Source organism: Lissotriton helveticus, chromosome 6, assembly GCF_964261635.1.
Source record: "Lissotriton helveticus chromosome 6, aLisHel1.1, whole genome shotgun sequence".
NCBI classification, from domain to species: Eukaryota; Metazoa; Chordata; class Amphibia; order Caudata; family Salamandridae; genus Lissotriton; species Lissotriton helveticus.
In genome coordinates this window covers 1703194535-1703212735 of record NC_136067.1, presented here as the reverse complement: position 1 = coordinate 1703212735, position 18201 = coordinate 1703194535, and the positions used below count along the sequence as shown (strand labels likewise).

Below are 18201 nucleotides of genomic sequence, written 5' to 3'. Positions count from 1 at the left end.
TAAATATTACAGGATGTGTACCTGCCCTAAACTGGAAAATGTTATCAGTGTATATTTTGGATCCAACCCAAAGTAACATTTCAAATACGTTTTTTGAAAATGTGTGGCTTGTAAGGATGGCATGTGGTATTAGTAAGGAATAATAATGCCAAATTGACAAAATATTTTGTTGTGAATTTCTTTGGTTCGCCATGATATAATATGTGCATAGCATACATTCAGACAAAGTGGATACCATGCAGATGAATGTCAATGGATTGTCTTTAATTTGTGTCCCCCGAGGACAAAAACAGCGGTGATTAGACCCCTGGAAACGCGTATTTTGTCAAACTGACCTGTGAGAGAGTTACCAAATATATGCATACTGGATCAAAGACCCTGTTAGTAGATCGCAACTGGGGGCATTTCCCACCCACCTGAACTCAGACAACCCATCAGACAGCTTGCCCTGGATGATATGTTGGTTTCACAACCCCAACAGGCATACATCAATGCATTGTTGCTGCTCGCTTGTTCCCTTCAAAATCAGACAGCGATTTTCAAGTAAATCTTTAAGGACACTGCCTCAACCGGTGGGTTAAAAGGATATATATAAGTGCAGGTACTCACAATCCCAGACTACCAGTTTGCTACTGAGATGTGCTGGTACTCTCTCTTTCAAATTAAAGAAGTACAGGTCCCCACTAGCTGTCAATGCCTGCACACGGAGTCGGACTGGCCGATAGGGCAACCAGGCAGTGCCCGGCAGGGCGGGACTAATAGATCAGTGTATGGACCTGTTTTATGGTCTGGTGGGTCGGCTGGTTTTTACTAATAATTTACACGATGTAACCACATTGTCTGGAGCCAGCAAAAACGCATGCTAATCCCATAGCTTGCAAAACACGTATACAAAGTGTTTTTACCATTTGAAACTACACTTTTTGCGAATGAGAGCCACATCTTTTTAGCTATGTGATTCACAATTGGAGCCACTTTTATTTTAGTGACTGGGACTATTTTCTGCTCCAGTCCGACACTGCCTGCCTATGTAAACCACTGGAATAGATATACGTTCTATCTTTATACCAATTTTGGTTCTGATCCATCCTACAGTGTCCCTATAGTTGATGAGCCAATTGTCCCTGCTTGATCTTTAATGGGAAATAAAAATGTGGGCCCCACCCTCCTTATATCTTTGCCCATCCCTGACAAATCTGCACAAAGCATATTAACACCAACTTAATGTACATATTACTATTTTAATGCTGTATGTATTTTTTGTCAAAGGAATGATCCACAGAAGCCTGTGTTATGGGGTGCACTGTCCACTGGCCCACTATTACGTGATGCAAAGTATGCTCACAATTTTATGTATACATTCTAACCAAATCGTATCAAGAAATATTACAAAAGACTTTTTCAAAGATTAAACAAAAGGTTATTGCTCATCACATTACACAATCACTGTGAAAAATAACGGCAAAAGCTAAACAAAAACAGGAATGCCATAAATCGGTTCTTTAGTTGTATTTCTTCAAAAAGGCTTTTATTCTTCTTTTTTCATCATCAATTATGTTTGTTTGAAATCTTCAAACAACTCTCCAAATATCAACACATGAAGACATATCCCAATGCATTTCGGCATGCACCTTCGTCAGGGGAATGCTCTACAAATAACATAAAAAACTATCACTATACATGAAATGCTAGTGAGTTGTTAGCACTTTCTAATAAACCTAATTCATTATAAATCATCAAATGTGCTGAATGTTTTATCAAAAACCAGGGAGTAACCAGCTAGGTACCCACATGTAATACATTGCCAATCATCATGCTCATAAAAGTTCGCCAGTGACTGAAAAGAGTGCAACTAAAAGCAACTAGGATCGGAATTACGCCATGTACTGTCAGTGCCCAAAAAAGATATTCACCAAAAAAACCTGTGTGTACCCAAGTGTCATAAATCATGCTTCTAACTTATTCATATTCCTACCTTCACTGACCACAATCGTACTGGTAAACGTGGAATACAAATATGATTCTCTTGCGAACTTCTGTGGAAAAAGTGATGTCATCCGTAAATATCTAGATTGCCGTGTCTATAAGAAGATTAATCTGTGTATGACATCTGATAATTAATCTTATATGTATGACATCGGACAATTACTCACTTGTCTCTGAAGCAATGTTCAAATAATGTTCGTAGCGCTACTTCGACGTTATCTCTTCCCCTTTCCTGAAAAGAATAATGATACCGCCGCATCAGCTTACAATCTACACTAATGATGAGACTTGTTTTAAAAAATTACTCTGCCTCACTAGTACGCCCAGTTCTTACCTATTTCATATGTGCTTATCCGTAAAGTCTGCCAAACGCTGTCCCAGTAATCCCGAACAATCTCAGAGTGCCTGTACTTGGCGTCTGACGTCACCCTTGCAACTAACAAACGACGGACTAAAAAACTTCTTCCCTCTACCCAAGATGGCGCGTATTTACACTCGCTTGTTCTACACAAACTCGGATTGAACCCCTTTCTAGTTCACTCGAATTCTGATTGGTACATCAGTCTCCTATCCAAAAATAAAATCACTATGTAGGCTATTATCTAAAGTAATCCTATAAAACTCCTAATGTGAAATCAGTGCTTGTGAGTTTTTATGAGCATGAATCTGATGATGCATAAATGTGATCCTGTACAAAAAAGATCAAGTGTTCATACAGTATAGTTACATTGTATTCACAAAAAGCAAATCATCTCAATCTTATCATTGAGTCCATAGCGAATCAGTGTCCTGAGGGACTTTATCCAGTATGTTTCTCTTTGTGCCAATAGTCTTGTTACATCAACATGTGGTGTCTCCACCAATCTCTCTAATACAGTAAACCTCAACTGAGGTATTGTGTGACCATGTTCTTGCCAATGTGCAGCTAAACAAGATTTCATATTCATAGTACGTATCATACTTTTATGCTCGGTCATCCGCACCTTCACCTTCCTCGTGGTGCGCCCAACATAGACAAGTCCACATGGACATTTGATTGCATATATCAGAACACTAGAATTACAATCAGATGTATGTTTTAGTGTAATCCTTTTGCCAGTTTGCGGATGTGCAAATGAGTTTCCAACCAACACGTTACCACAATGTCCACAGTTATGACACTTCATCATACCCTTTTGACCTAGATCTTTTTCTTCATTTCTACGACCTTTCAGAATTTCTTTAAGATTCCTCGACCTTGAGTGTGCAAACAATGGTTTATCTACAAATACCTGTCTGAAGTCAGGTTCTTGCTCAATGATCTCCCATCTTTTTCTTATGCATTTTTTAATGGCCGTTGCGGCGGTAGAGAATTTAAGTACAAAAACTTCTCTCTTGTCTTTCACTCTCTCACTCTTCTCTAACATCGTGGATCTGGACATGGTTCTCACTCTGTTCTCAGCCTGTTCAAGTACTGTCTCTGGGTAACCCCTCTCCTTATAATCATTACACATCCTCTTGATCGTAAAGAATCCTTGGTTCTCATCTGAACATATCCTTCTTGCCCTGATGAACTGTGACAATGGTAAATGCCTCTTCAAAGATTGTGAATGAAAGCTATCAAAATGTAAGGCATTGTTCCTATCTGTGGGCTTCTTATACACACTCGTATCAAGTGTGTCTCCTTTTCTTTGGATAAGTATATCCAAATAGCTTATCTGTTCAGAGTTGATGGTGTGTGTGAACTTGATAAAAGCATGACATTTGTTTAGCTCATTCAGTCGTTCTCGTAATTGCCCTTCTGGTCCTTTCCACAATACCAGTATATCATCAATAAACCTTAAGTACAGTGCTAGATGTTCCTGCCACTCAACCTTCTGTTGAGTGGCAGGAACATGCACTCAACATGAACATATTTGCATATGTCGGTGCCCCAGTAAACCCCATGGCGGTACCCGTCTTTTGTAGGAAAAAACAATTCTGCGACTGAAAATACCCATGATATAAGCAAAATTGCAATAATTCAAGAAGAAAAATGTTTTGACTCTCCTCGTATTCGTGTCTCAAAAGCATCCATTCTGCTGCCTCTAACCCTTCCATGTGTGGGATCGATGTGTATAGTGCTGATACATCAATTGTACACAGCCACAGTTCATCGTCAGCAGAGAAGGTTACTCTCTGCAATTTTTTTAAACAGTCAGTGGTGTCTTGTACAAAAGTTGACCATTGTTGCACTAAAGGTTGCATGTAGTGATCCAGATATTTCCCTAATGGCTCATGTAATGACCCACAACCTGCCACAATCGGCCGGAAAGGTGGGTCCTTCGGATCTTTGTGCATTTTTGGCAACATATATATGTATGGTCGGCTCGGATGTTCTGTAGTCAAGTATCTCCGTGTCTGTTCCTCAATCCAACCCAAATTGGTGGCTCTTTTCAAAATCTCAGATCAAATTCTCTGAAACTCTATAGTGGGATCTGATTCTAACTGTACGTAGGTGTTGGTGTCCTTCACATGTTGATCTACTTTAAGATGGTAATGGGCAGAATTGAGCACCACTAGTGCTCCACCCTTATCTGCAGCAACTATGGTGAGTGCCTCATTAGAAGCCAATTCGTTCAGTGCTATAGTTTCTTGCTTCGTCATATTTCTTTTTGTATTGCCACGATCTCAGTTCTGCAAGATCTTTTTTGACCAATGTCTCGAACAGGTCTAGAGCTTTATGTGACATAGGTGACATAAACAGACTTTTTGGTTTAAAGATTTTTCTAGTTCTTGAAATCTCTGCTGTGGGCTCAGAACTCTCTGAAGCTATATGGTGGAAAAACCACCTGAGTCTTAACTTTCTCATGAATTTAAAGAAAGATACTTCAGTTTTGAGTTCATTACTTTGATAAGTCGGCACAAAAGACATGCCCTTGTTCAGTACTGCTGTTTGCGTAGGACTAAGTGCAATATCAGAAATATTCATGATTAATTCCTCTTTGGGTTGCGTCTTACTACATCTTGTTTTTTTCCTTTGTCCCCTCCTTGTCCGTTTGGTCTGTTTTGTGTGTGTTCGTCCGGCGGATGATTGGAACTGTGGCCTCCCTCTAAAAAAGGCTGCCTACCCTGGTTGCTTGTCACGCCTTCTACACATGCACTTGCTGCTGCTGTGTCTACTGGGGGACGTGTAGGTAAGGTATCCTGATCAGTGGCCAAATTCTCTTCTGAAGTGTTAGCGGTAGGTTTTTTGAAAACCCTTCTTTGCGCATAGTTGTCAGCCCAGCTATACACCTCATCAAGTTTATAATCTAGCGTGTCACGCTTAAACTTGCGCAGTTTTCTTTCATGAACCTCTTTCGTATGTTCCTCTAATTTTTCGTTAATCTCCTTAAGAGTCTTGTCCATGTCCTCAGCAGACATGCGTGTCGCCAATTCTGTTTTCATGTCACTAATCTCAGACTCGAGTTCTTTTAAAACATTAGACAACTCTTCGACAATCAAGAGTACTAAATCTAGTGAGCATTTGTTTAATATCGCAAACCACCGTGCAAGAAATGGTTTATTAAATTTGAACATCATAGGTCTCAATGAGATTCTCAGTCCCCTAGAAATACGCTTTACCCTATGATATTGTATCATGGTCGTAGCGTGAAGTCGCTGATTAATCTCTTTGCGTAAGGTGTACTGTAATTGCTTAATTAATTGTGTTGTAGTGCCTGGCTTGGTTTTCAAATCCCTGGTTTCTTTAATAAGTGAATATATGTTTTCAGCTTCCTCAGTTGTGTAGTCTTTCACATCTGCTTGGTTTTTAGTCATCTGCGCTATCTCATCAAAATCCATCTTTTTCTTGTGGCTGCAAAATTACAAGTGGAGCTATATTGGGTACTCAAGTGTATACAAAATGATAATAATTTGCACTCCTCTTTTAAATCTCTTTCAACTGATGTTTGACTTATTTTCTCTTTTTCTTAATATTTTTAATTACTTCTGGTGCAAACCCATATCTTGACTAGCCCCAGTCAAGTTAGTATTAATGAATGATCCACAGAAGCCTGTGTTATGGGGTGCACTGTCCACTGGCCCACTATTACGTGATGCAAAGTATGCTCACAATTTTATGTATACATTCTAACCAAATCGTATCAAGAAATATTACAAAAGACTTTTTCAAAGATTAAACAAAAGGTTATTGCTCATCACATTACACAATCACTGTGAAAAATAACGACAAAAGCTAAACAAAAACAGGAATGCCATAAATCGGTTATTTAGTTGTATTTCTTCAAAAAGGCTTTTATTCTTCTTTTTTCATCATCAATTATGTTCGTTTGAAATCTTCAAAAAACTCTCCAAATATCAACACATGAAGACATATCCCAATGCATTTTGGCATGCACCTTCGTCAGGGGAATGCTCTACAAATAACATAAAAAACTATCACTATACATGAAATGCTAGTGAGTTGTTAGCACTTTCTAATAAACCCAATTCATTATAAATCATCAAATGCGCTGAATGTTTTATCAAAAACCAGGGAGTAACCAGCTAGGTACCCACATGTAATACATTGCCAATCATCATGCTCATAAAAGTTCGCCAGTGACTGAAAAGAGTGCAACTAAAAGCAACTAGGATCGGAATTACGCCATGTACTGTCAGTGCCCTAAAAGATATTCACCAAAAAAACCTGTGTGTACCCAAGTGTCATAAATCATGCTTCTAACTTATTCATACTCCTACCTTCACTGACCACAATCGTACTGGTAAACGTGGAATACAAATATGATTCTCTTGCGAACTTCTGTGGAGAAAGTGATGTCATCCGTAAATATCTAGATTGCCGTGTCTATAAGAAGATTAATCTGTGTATGACATCTGATAATTAATCTTATATGTATGACATCTGACAATTACTCACTTGTCTCTGAAGCAATTTTCAAATAATGTTCGTAGCGCTACTTCGACTTTATCTCTTCCCCTTTCCTGAAAAGAATAATGATACCGCCGCATCAGCTTACAATCTACACTAATGATGAGACTTGTTTTAAAAAATTACTCTGCCTCACTAGTACGCCCAGTTCTTACCTATTTCATCGTGTGCTTATCCGTAAAGTCTGCCAAACGCTGTCCCAGTAATCCCGAACAATCTCAGAGTGCCTGTACTTGGCGCCTGACGTCACCCTTGCAACTAACATAAACGACGGACTAAAAAACGTCTTCCCTCTACCCAAGATGGCGCGTATTTACACTCGCTTGTTCTACACAAACTCGGATTGAACCCCTTTCTAGTTCACTCGAATTCTGATTGGTACATCAGTCTCTTATCGAAAAATAAAATCACTATGTAGGCTATTATCTAAAGTAATCCTATAAAACTCCTAATGTGAAATCAGTGCTTGTGAGGTTTTATGAGCATGAATCTGATGATGCATAAATGTGATCCTGTACAAAAAAGATCAAGTGTTCATACAGTATAGTTACATTGTATTCACAAAAAGCAAATCATCTCAATCTTATCATTGAGTCCATAGGGAATCAGTGTCCTGAGGGACTTTATCCAGTATGTTTCTCTTTGTGCCAATAGTCTTGTTACATCAACATGTGGTGTCTCCACCAATCTCTCTAATACAGTAAACCTCAACTGAGGTATTGTGTGACCATGTTCTTGCCAATGTGCAGCTAAACAAGATTTCATATTCATAGTACGTATCATACTTTTATGCTCGGTCATCCGCACCTTCACCTTCCTCGTGGTGCGCCCAACAGAGACAAGTCCACATGGACATTTGATTGCATATATCAGAACACTAGAATTACAATCAGATGTATGTTTTAGTGTAATCCTTTTGCCAGTTTGCGGATGTGCAAATGAGTTTCCAACCAACACCTTACCACAATGTCCACAGTTATGACACTTCATCATACCCTTTTGACCTAGATCTTTTTCTTCATTTCTACGACCTTTCAGAATTTCTTTAAGATTCCTCGACCTTGAGTGTGCAAACAATGATTTATCTACAAATACCTGTCTGAAGTCAGGTTCTTGCTCAATGATCTCCCATCGTTTTCTTATGCATTTTTTAATGGCCGTTGCGGCGGTAGAGAATTTAAGAACAAAAACTTCTCTCTTGTCTTTCACTCTCTCACTCTTCTCTAACATCGTGGATCTGGACATGGTTCTCACTCTGTTCTCAGCCTGTTCAAGTACTGTCTCTGAGTAACCCCTCTCCTTATAATCATTACACATCCTCTTGATCGTAACGAATCCTTGGTTCTCATCTGAACATATCCTTCTTGCCCTGATGAACTGTGACAATGGTAAATGCCTCTTCTAAGATTGTGAATGAAAGCTATCAAAATGTAAGGCATTGTTCCTATCTGTGGGCTTCTTATACACACTCGTATCAAGTGTGTCTCCTTTTCTTTGGATAAGTATATCCAAATAGCTTATCTGTTCAGAGTTGATGGTGTGTGTGAACTTGATAAAAGCATGACATTTGTTTAGCTCATTCAGTCGTTCTCGTAATTGCCCTTCTGGTCCTTTCCACCATACCAGTATATCATCAATAAACCTTAAGTACAGTGCTAGATGTTCCTGCCACTCAACCTTCTGTAATATATGTTCCTCTTCAAATTTGGACATGAACATATTTGCATATGTCGGTGCCCCAGTAAACCCCATGGAGGTACCCGTCTTTTGTAGGAAAAAACAATTCTGCCACTGAAAATACCCATGATATAAGCAAAATTGCAATAATTCAAGAAGAATTTTTTTTTGACTCTCCGCGTATTCGTGTCTCAAAAGCATCCATTCTGCTGCCTCTAACCCTTCCATGTGTGGGATCGATGTGTAAAGTGCTGATACATCAATTGTACACAGCCACAGTTCATCGTCAGCAGAGAAGGTTACTCTGCCATTTTTTTAAACAGTCAGTGGTGTCTTGTACAAAAGTTGACCATTGTTGCACTAAAGGTTGCATGTAGTGATCCAGATATTTCCCTAATGGCTCATGTAATGACCCACAACCTGCCACAATCGGCCGATTGTGGCAGGTTGTGGGTCATTACATGAGCTATTAGGGAAATATCTGGATCACTACATGCAACCTTTAGTGCAACAATGGTCAACTTTTGTACAAGACACCACTGACTGTTTAAAAAAATTGCAGAGAGTAACCTTCTCTGCTGACGATGAACTGTGGCTGTGTACAATTGATGTATCAGCACTTTACACATCGATCCCACACATGGAAGGGTTAGAGGCAGCAGAATGGATGCTTTTGAGACACGGATACGAGGAGAGTCAAAACATTTTCTTCTTGAATTATTGCAATTTTGCTTATATCATGGGTATTTTCAGTGGCAGAATTGTTTTTTCCTACAAAAGACTGGTACCTCCATGGGGTTTACTGGGGCACCGACATATGCAAATATGTTCATGTCCAAATTTGAAGAGGAACATATATTACAGAAGGTTGAGTGGCAGGAACATTTAGCACTGTACTTAAGGTATATTGATGAAATACTGGTATTCGGGAAAGGACCAGAAGGGCAATTACGAGAACGACTGAATGAGCTAAACAAATGTCATGCTTTTATCAAGTTCACACACACCATCAACTCTGAACAGATAAGCTATTTGGATATACTTATCCAAAGAAAAGGAGACACACTGGATACGAGTGTGTATAAGAAGCCTACAGATAGGAACAATGCCTTACATTTTGATAGCTTTCATTCACAATCTTAGAAGAGGCATTTACCATTGTCACAGTTCATCAGGGCAAGAAGGATATGTTCAGATGAGAACCAAGGATTCGTTACGATCAAGAGGATGTGTAATGATTATAATGGGAGAGGGGTTACCCAGAGACAGTACTTGAACAGGCTGAGAACAGAGTAAGAACCATGTCCAGATCCATGATGTTAGAGAAGAGTGAGAGAGTGAAAGACAAGTGAGAGAGTGAAAGACAAGAGAGAAGTTTTTGTACTTAAATTCTCTACCGCCGCAACGGCCATTAAAAAATGCATAAGAAAAAGATGGGAGATCATTGAGCAAGAACCTGACTTCAGACAGGTATTTGTAGATAAATCATTGTTTGCACACTCAAGGTCGAGGAATCTTAAAGAAATTCTGAAAGGTCGTAGAAATGAAGAAAAAGATCTAGGTCAAAAGGGTATGATGAAGTGTCATAACTGTGGACATTGTGGTAACGTGTTGGTTGGAAACTCATTTGCACATCCGCAAACTGGCAAAAGGATTACACTAAAACATACATCTGATTGTAATTCTAGTGTTCTGATATATGCAATCAAATGTCCATGTGGACTTTTCTATGTTGGGCGCACCACGAGGAAGGTGAAGGTGCGGATGACCGAGCATAAAAGTATGATACGTACTATGAATATGAAATCTTGTTTAGCTGCACATTGGCAAGAACATGGTCACACAATACCTCAGTTGAGGTTTACTGTATTAGAGAGATTGGTGGAGATACCACATGTTGATGTAACAAGACTATTGGCACAAAGAGAAACATACTGGATAAAGTCCCTCAGGACACTGATTCCCTATGGACTCAATGATAAGATTGAGATGATTTGCTTTTTGTGAATACAATGTAACTATACTGTATGAACACTTGATCTTTTTTGTACAGGATCACATTTATGCATCATCAGATTCATGCTCATAAAACCTCACAAGCACTGATTTCACATTAGGAGTTTTATAGGATTACTTTAGATAATAGCCTACATAGTGATTTTATTTTTGGATAAGAGACTGATGTACCAATCAGAATTCGAGTGAACTAGAAAGGGGTTCAATCCGAGTTTGTGTAGAACAAGCGAGTGTAAATACGCGCCATCTTGGGTAGAGGGAAGAAGTTTTTTAGTCCGTCGTTTATGTTAGTTGCAAGGGTGACGTCAGACGCCAAGTACAGGCACTCTGAGATTGTTCGGGATTACTGGGACAGCGTTTGGCAGACTTTACGGATAAGCACACGATGAAATAGGTAAGAACTGGGCGTACTAGTGAGGCAGAGTAATTTTTTAAAACAAGTCTCATCATTAGTGTAGATTGTAAGCTGATGCGGCGGCATCATTATTCTTTTCAGGAAAGGGGAAGAGATAAAGTCGAAGTAGCGCTACGAATATTATTTGAACATTGCTTCAGAGACAAGTGAGTAATTGTCAGATGTCATACATATAAGATTAATTATTAGATGTCATACACAGATTAATCTTCTTATAGACACGGCAATCTAGATATTTACGGATGACATCACTTTTTCCACAGAAGTTCGCAAGAGAATCATATTTGTATTCCACGTTTACCAGTACGATTGTGGTCAGTGAAGGTAGGAGTATGAATAAGTTAGAAGCATGATTTATGACACTTGGGTACACACAGGTTTTTTTGGTGAATATCTTTTAGGGCACTGACAGTACATGGCGTAATTCCGATCCTAGTTGCTTTTAGTTGCACTCTTTTCAGTCACTGGCGAACTTTTATGAGCATGATGATTGGCAATGTATTACATGTGGGTACCTAGCTGGTTACTCCCTGGTTTTTGATAAAACATTTAGCGCATTTAATGATTTATAATGAATTAGGTTTATTAGAAAGTGCTAACAGCTCACTAGCATTTCATGTATAGTGATAGTTTTTTATGTTATTTGTAGAGCATTCCCCTGACGAAGGTGCATGCCGAAATGCATTGGGATATGTCTTCATGTGTTGATATTTGGAGAGTTGTTTGAAGATTTCAAACGAACATAATTGATGATGAAAAAAGAAGAATAAAAGCCTTTTTGAAGAAATACAACTAAATAACCGATTTATGGCATTCCTGTTTTTGTTTAGCTTTTGCCGTTATTTTTCACAGTGATTGTGTAATGTGATGAGCAATAACCTTTTGTTTAATCTGTGAAAAAGTCGTTTGTAATATTTCTTGATACGATTTGGTTAGAATGTATACATAAAATTGTGAGCATACTTTGCATCACGTAATAGTGGGCCAGTGGACAGTGCACCCCATAACACAGGCTTCTGTGGATCATTCATTAATACTGACTTGACTGGGGCTAGTCAAGATATGGGTTTGCACCAGAAGTAATTAAAAATATTAAGAAAAACAGAAAATAAGTCAAACATCAGTTTAAAGAGATTTAAAAGAGGAGTGCAAATTATTATCATTTTGTATATTTTTTGTCAAAGGGCCAGGCTTATAAGCAATCTGAAACACGTTTTCTAAGCACTAACCAACAAACAATACAGATAAAGTTACTATTTTCTACTCTGTAATAGCACACCGCGCAACACATAGAAACCACCACTGTTGCTGGAGAAACAGAAATACAGCTGTCAGAATGCAAAGAAACAATAGCATTTGACGATCTGTTTCTCCGATAAGCAAAACCTCTCTGCACCTTACTGTATGCACAAACATTATTAGGAAACTCAGTAATGCTGAAAAACACGCCACTGCTGCCGTGGATATTCAATTACCTTAATGCACTATTTTAAAGGTTAGAAAAGCACCACTGATGGAGAGAGCACCTTACTAACACATGAACGTCAAGTCACCAAAAGCCCAGGGGTAGCCGAAGTGACATGACACGCCATTTGACCTTTACACTCACTCATATACACACAATCACATATACATACCCTCTCTCCCTCACATAAACACACTCACCTGCATGTATGCACTCAACAAACATTTAAAAGCATGTTTCACTTACCTCAGCCGCGAGGGACAGTCATATTCCAGCTGATTGTACTCCATTTCTTATCAAACTAAAAGTGAATACTATATTATTTACTTTTAGTGTAATAAAAATCGACAGAAAACCAGGAGATACGAGCCCCAACCGATGTCCATAAGGATAAGCTGCACCTGTGTTTCTGGCACTGATTTTGCCACCCGTAAATAAAGGAGAAATTCCCTTGAACTGGACTAAATAACACTAAAGCTAGAAAGTCAAAAACAATAACAAGATTCACGTGTATAAAAAGAATTCTTACAGTTTATTGGTAATACAAACATTTAAAATAGTGGACAGTTAAGAGACCACTCAACACTGATTAAACAAGATAATGACAATACAAAATACACTTAATATTCAATGTTGACCAGCGAAATTGAAACAAAAAGACAGAAAAAAGTAAGACATTGGACTCGTGCAATACTGGGTGTATATTCGTACTCTATATTTGACACCTAAATTATGTATTCTATAATATAGTATATCAACAAAGATGTCCGAGTTGTGAATTATACTAAATGGTGCGTCGACGCGTTTCGGTGGTTTTCCACAATATTCTCCACCTTTGTCAAGACTACATATAATATCTGGCGCAGAGGACTGCCTACTTCAGGCAACTAGAGAAGAAGGCAGTATCTCGCTTCTTAACAGGGAAATATCCCCCTCTCATCGCACAAACATGATGCAAGCATCCCTGGCAATTTAACCAAACGGGCCCTACACAACCAGAGAAGTAGGCAGTCCTCTGCGCTTGAATTGAGAACCATAAGCTCACACCGCAAGGACATGACACATGCGCCTCTGGGTTTTAATAGATCAAGAAAAGAAGACTGAACGCTTTATGGGGCCTAAGTATCTCGGAGTGCCCATATTCAACGCTTAATGTCCTAGCACCAGGACGATTTTACTCTTAGCCAGACTTTACGATTTTAAATGGATGCAAGAAGCTAGCAAATCTCTCTGATATACCACATTCGGATTTGGATAACAATTGATACCCAACAATTCCCAAAAAGCAAACCCTAAGGGTGATTTTATTGACCCCTACACGACGACAGATATTATATGTAGTCTTGACAAAGGTGGAGAATATTGTGGAAAACCACCGAAACGCGTCGACGCACCATTTAGTATAATTAACAATTCGGACATCTTTGTTGATATACTATATTATAGAATACATAATTTAGGTGTCCAATATAGAGTACGAATATACACCCAGTATTGCACGAGTCCAATGTCTTACTTTTTTCTGTCTTTTTGTTTCAATTTTGCTGGTCAACATTGAATATTAAGTGTATTTTTTATTGTCATTATCTTGTTTTAATCAGTGTTGAGTGGTCTCTTAACTGTCCACTATTTTAAATGTTTGTATTACCAATAAACTGTAAGAATTCTTTTTATACACGTGAATCTTGTTATTGTTTTTGACTTTCTAGCTTTAGTGTTATTTAGTCCAGTTCAAGGGAATTTCTCCTTTATTTACGGTTGGTTAACCCTATTTCCCTTAACTTTCGTTTAAGGGGTACCTCTCATTTTCATCCCCACTGATTTTGCCACCTCTGAGGACAGGGGGTCCTAAAATACTTCTTTGCACTGAGGGAGAATGGCTCATTTCCACAAACAGGGCCAGCGCTTGGTTATTAAGAGGAAAGATAAGATGATACCTAGAGCAGCTGCAAAATTACTGCAAATGGCAGGGCAGGAAAAATCCCCCCTTTTTGAGTGCTTGGAGAGGGCCTCAACAGGTACATTCCTATTTTGTCTGAACCGCTGTAAATCCGTGTAAGTTTCACTACCTAAAAATGTTTGTTCTGGTGGATTTCATCTTTCATATCATTTACTTCGATAACCAAAGGTTATTTAAGGTAACCGTCTGTGCTTTCATCCTTTTGTACATTTCAGTTAATAATGTAAACGCCTAGAGGCCCTGGAATTCGCAAACACTGCGCTATGCTAAAAATCGAGTAGCACATAGCCGTTAGGGTAGCGCCTTTGATAGATGTACATGTATTTATATAGCGCAAATCACCGACCCGGTATCTAAGCGCTTGCTTAGGGAACCCGTCCTGGTATTCCCCTGTGAGATAATCCCTGCAGTGTATCCACAAGGTGAAAGCCAGGCATCCCGCCGCGAGGGGCCGTTGTGGAGATTAAGCAAGCTATTGCCCAGAGTCGCAGAGTGTGAACCCGTGAGTCGAGTAGGCACCGGAGCGAGAATTGTCGAGTCCGTGGAATTTTTGAGCCCAAGAGTGAACCCTGGTCCAGGACCGATCTCAGCTTCCGGGTCTGCCGCCTCTAACCCCTGAGCCACACTTCTCCACTAGATGCTTCTCCTGCTCTGTCAGTATACATAATAGTTAGAAAACCTATCTACAGTAATTTGAGCTACAAGAGTAAGACAACATGCAAACTAAAACAAAACATAAATTCTATGAAAATTCATTTTCTCCATCCTGACTTTGGAAGCCATTTCACTAAGCTAGTCTTTGAGGACTGATATAAAGGACTTTGGATAAAACATACACGCAGTTTACGAATTCCAAATTCTTTATTTTCCCCAAATATAATTTGTATTTTTTTTTTAAGTAGCCGAAAATTTAATTTGTTCATACTTCTTTAAAATGTAGCTGAATCGGACCATTGGTTCTAGTACAGGAGTGTGCACACATTGCTCACTGTTTGAGTCTTGCAGCCCGATTAACCGTCAGCTCATTTAATGCCCTTTTTCTTTAGCTGTTTATCCATGTAATAACCAACAACTATAAATATAATAAAGAAATACAATAAGGTGTGATATATGAGGAAGATTGCATTTCGTAATAATAACAGAACGGTTTCAGGTCCCACTTCTGAGTCTTTTAGAAACATCTTTGAAAAGTGTGTGGGAATCAACATAGAAACTGTTTATATTAGAAATCCCACATTAATAACACCACGACAACTCTGAAAGGCCACAGACAGTAACGTATCCTGTTTTTTCTGTAAAGTTTTCGTTAGGCTATAGAGCTTAAACTGGGTATCTGAGTCCATAGCCTCAGCGGAATTAAAGTTGTTTTAACACGTTTCAGAATTATTTCCAACTTGCTGTTACAGTGATATTTTGAAGAAGCAAGCCAAGGCAGTGACTTTTTCATTTATCCCTTCAAGAGAAATGACGAGGGCAGCAGGGCATTCTGAGGATGAAGTTTCACCTATTGCAGATCTTCACACATACAATAAATCACACTCTCACATCTATACATGCATTCACTTAAAAAAAAGTAAGGTTACAGTGAAATTTTGCTTCGTTTTTCTGACAACACCATACTATTTAATTATCTAACCCTCTGAAATTCACCCAAAACACAGTCAATATGCAGTTATGGTTACTAAACAAAAAAACACTCAAGTCCACTAGTTATGATTCAGTAAACTAATCATAATTTACACCCCTGTTGTGCACTGCTTATGACCTCACATATAACACCACTGATGACATCTCAAATGACATCATCCATGATGCTGCTGCTCCGTGGTGGGGAGGAGGTTGACATTTCTGCCCCTAATTAATAGACTGGCCCCAAAAGGATGAGTTCCCTTGGTCTGCTGAGTGGATTTAATTTGTTTGGGTGTCAAATTATTTATTACATTTTACTCCATTTTGCTGACTTGGTGGGGGATTTTTCTTGTGTTATGTTTTCACTTTATGTAGCACTCAAACGGAAACACATTGCCTCTGAGTTAATCCCGACTGCTTCTGTGCCATGCTATTAGAGGGTTAAGCACAGGTCAATTTAGTTACTTTATTGGATCACTGTGACAGGGATTGTCCTTGCTGCTTGAGAACAGTCTTCACCCCCCTCAATCAAAATGGCAATTTCCTACAACCACTCTCTGAGTCAGTTTCAGAAAGTCCTGTACAACTAGATTGCAGTTGGGTGCAAAAATGGCTTAGTTTACTAGTTTATAGTTGTGGTGTATTCATTATATGGGAATTCATGCTCACAAAGCTGGGCCCTTCAGTCTGTTAAGCTAACCCTGTCATTGATGTTCTGCAGCAAGGGAGTTGCTTGGCAATTCCGCCTTTTGGTAGTTTCACAGCTAGGCCCTTATGTAAAGCGTGCCCTGGTGTTGATGTTCAGATTTGGGAGCTTGGAAGGCTCACCTTTCAGCAGTTTCAGAGATGGGTCTCTTTAGTCTGTGAAGTTTGCCCTGGTACTGGTTTTTTCTTATAGTGCAGCTGGACAATTTTGCCTTTTGGCAATTGTACAGCGGGGCCCTTCAGTCTGTGAGCATTGCCTTAGTGTTGGTGTTCCTGGTGTGGGGGAGCTTGACTCTTCCACCTTACTGGGCTTTTGCATCCAGCCCATCTTTTAATCAGTCGATCCATTATAGTGTTTGTAGAGAGCATGGCTACTCGGAGAGTGTCGAGGCGCTACACGGCTCGCTAAATGTCTGTACTGACACATCACTACTCAAAAGCACTTTAAAAAATCCAGGTCTTGAGAAGGCGTTTTGAGGCCTATTTTTCCTTCACCTCCCAAAGCTGCAGAGGGAGGGAGTTCCAGGCAGAGGCAGTGAGAAAACCGAAAGAGGAACCACCCCGTTTTTACTGTAACATCTCAGACCCACAGCCACAGAGCATCAGAGGAGCGTGTAGATTGGACAGGCTATACAGTCTGATCCTGTTCCTTAGATAGCTTGGCCCTTTTTGGTGAAAGGCTCAGTGTGTCAGCATGAGCCCTTTAAACCGGACTCACACTTTAATGGTTAGCCAGTGAAGCTCTTTCATGTGTTGCTGACAGTGACTCCTTTTTGACACTTTCACTACAAGTCAAGCTGAGGGGTTCTGTACTAACTGAAGTCTTCTCAGTTGATAGGCCAGCAGCAGGCCCACTGGCGTAACGAACCTTGAGGGGGCCTCCATGCAAGGCAGTTCGGGGGCCCCCCCTCCGGGCTCAATCAGGAGCCCTGCAGCCAGAGGGCTGTGCTGATGGGGCCCGCTGGAGCTTGAGGCCCCCCTGCTCCGCAGGGGCTGCGGGGGGCTGTGTTACGCCCCTGAGTAGGCCCCAAAGCAGAACATTGGCATAGTCCAGATGGGATGTGATCAATGCATGAACTACAATTTTCTGATGCTGCTCAGGTAACAAATACAGAAATGTATTTAAAGATGTTAAAAGGCTGTAGCAGACAGCCACCAAACGCTGTCAAGTTCAAGTTCAAAAAACTTTATTCAGATTACTTGAAATCCATAAAAGCACAGCAGCATGACAAGTTATTCAACAATAGGAATACAATTCTTTAATGATAAACAATTTATGATAATGTAAAATAACAGTTTATACATCAGTTTGATAAAATGGTCAAACATAGGTATAAGAGCTCAGGGGTTGGACACAGTCTTACGTGCTCGGGTGGCGATTTTCAAAAAAGTGCTAGTGCGGAAGACCAACTCTTCGTCGGCCAAAGTGAGTAACCACAAGTAGGCATTGTCCA

At 39.6% G+C, this 18201-nt stretch overlaps 1 protein-coding gene across 4 annotated transcripts in view; it reads right to left on the bottom strand.

Moving 5' to 3' along the window:
- The window catches only part of MACROD2 (mono-ADP ribosylhydrolase 2), a 1869528-nt gene that overhangs the window by 1277695 nt on the left and 573632 nt on the right, over positions 1-18201 (bottom strand). The gene's annotated exons all lie outside the window — the stretch shown is intronic.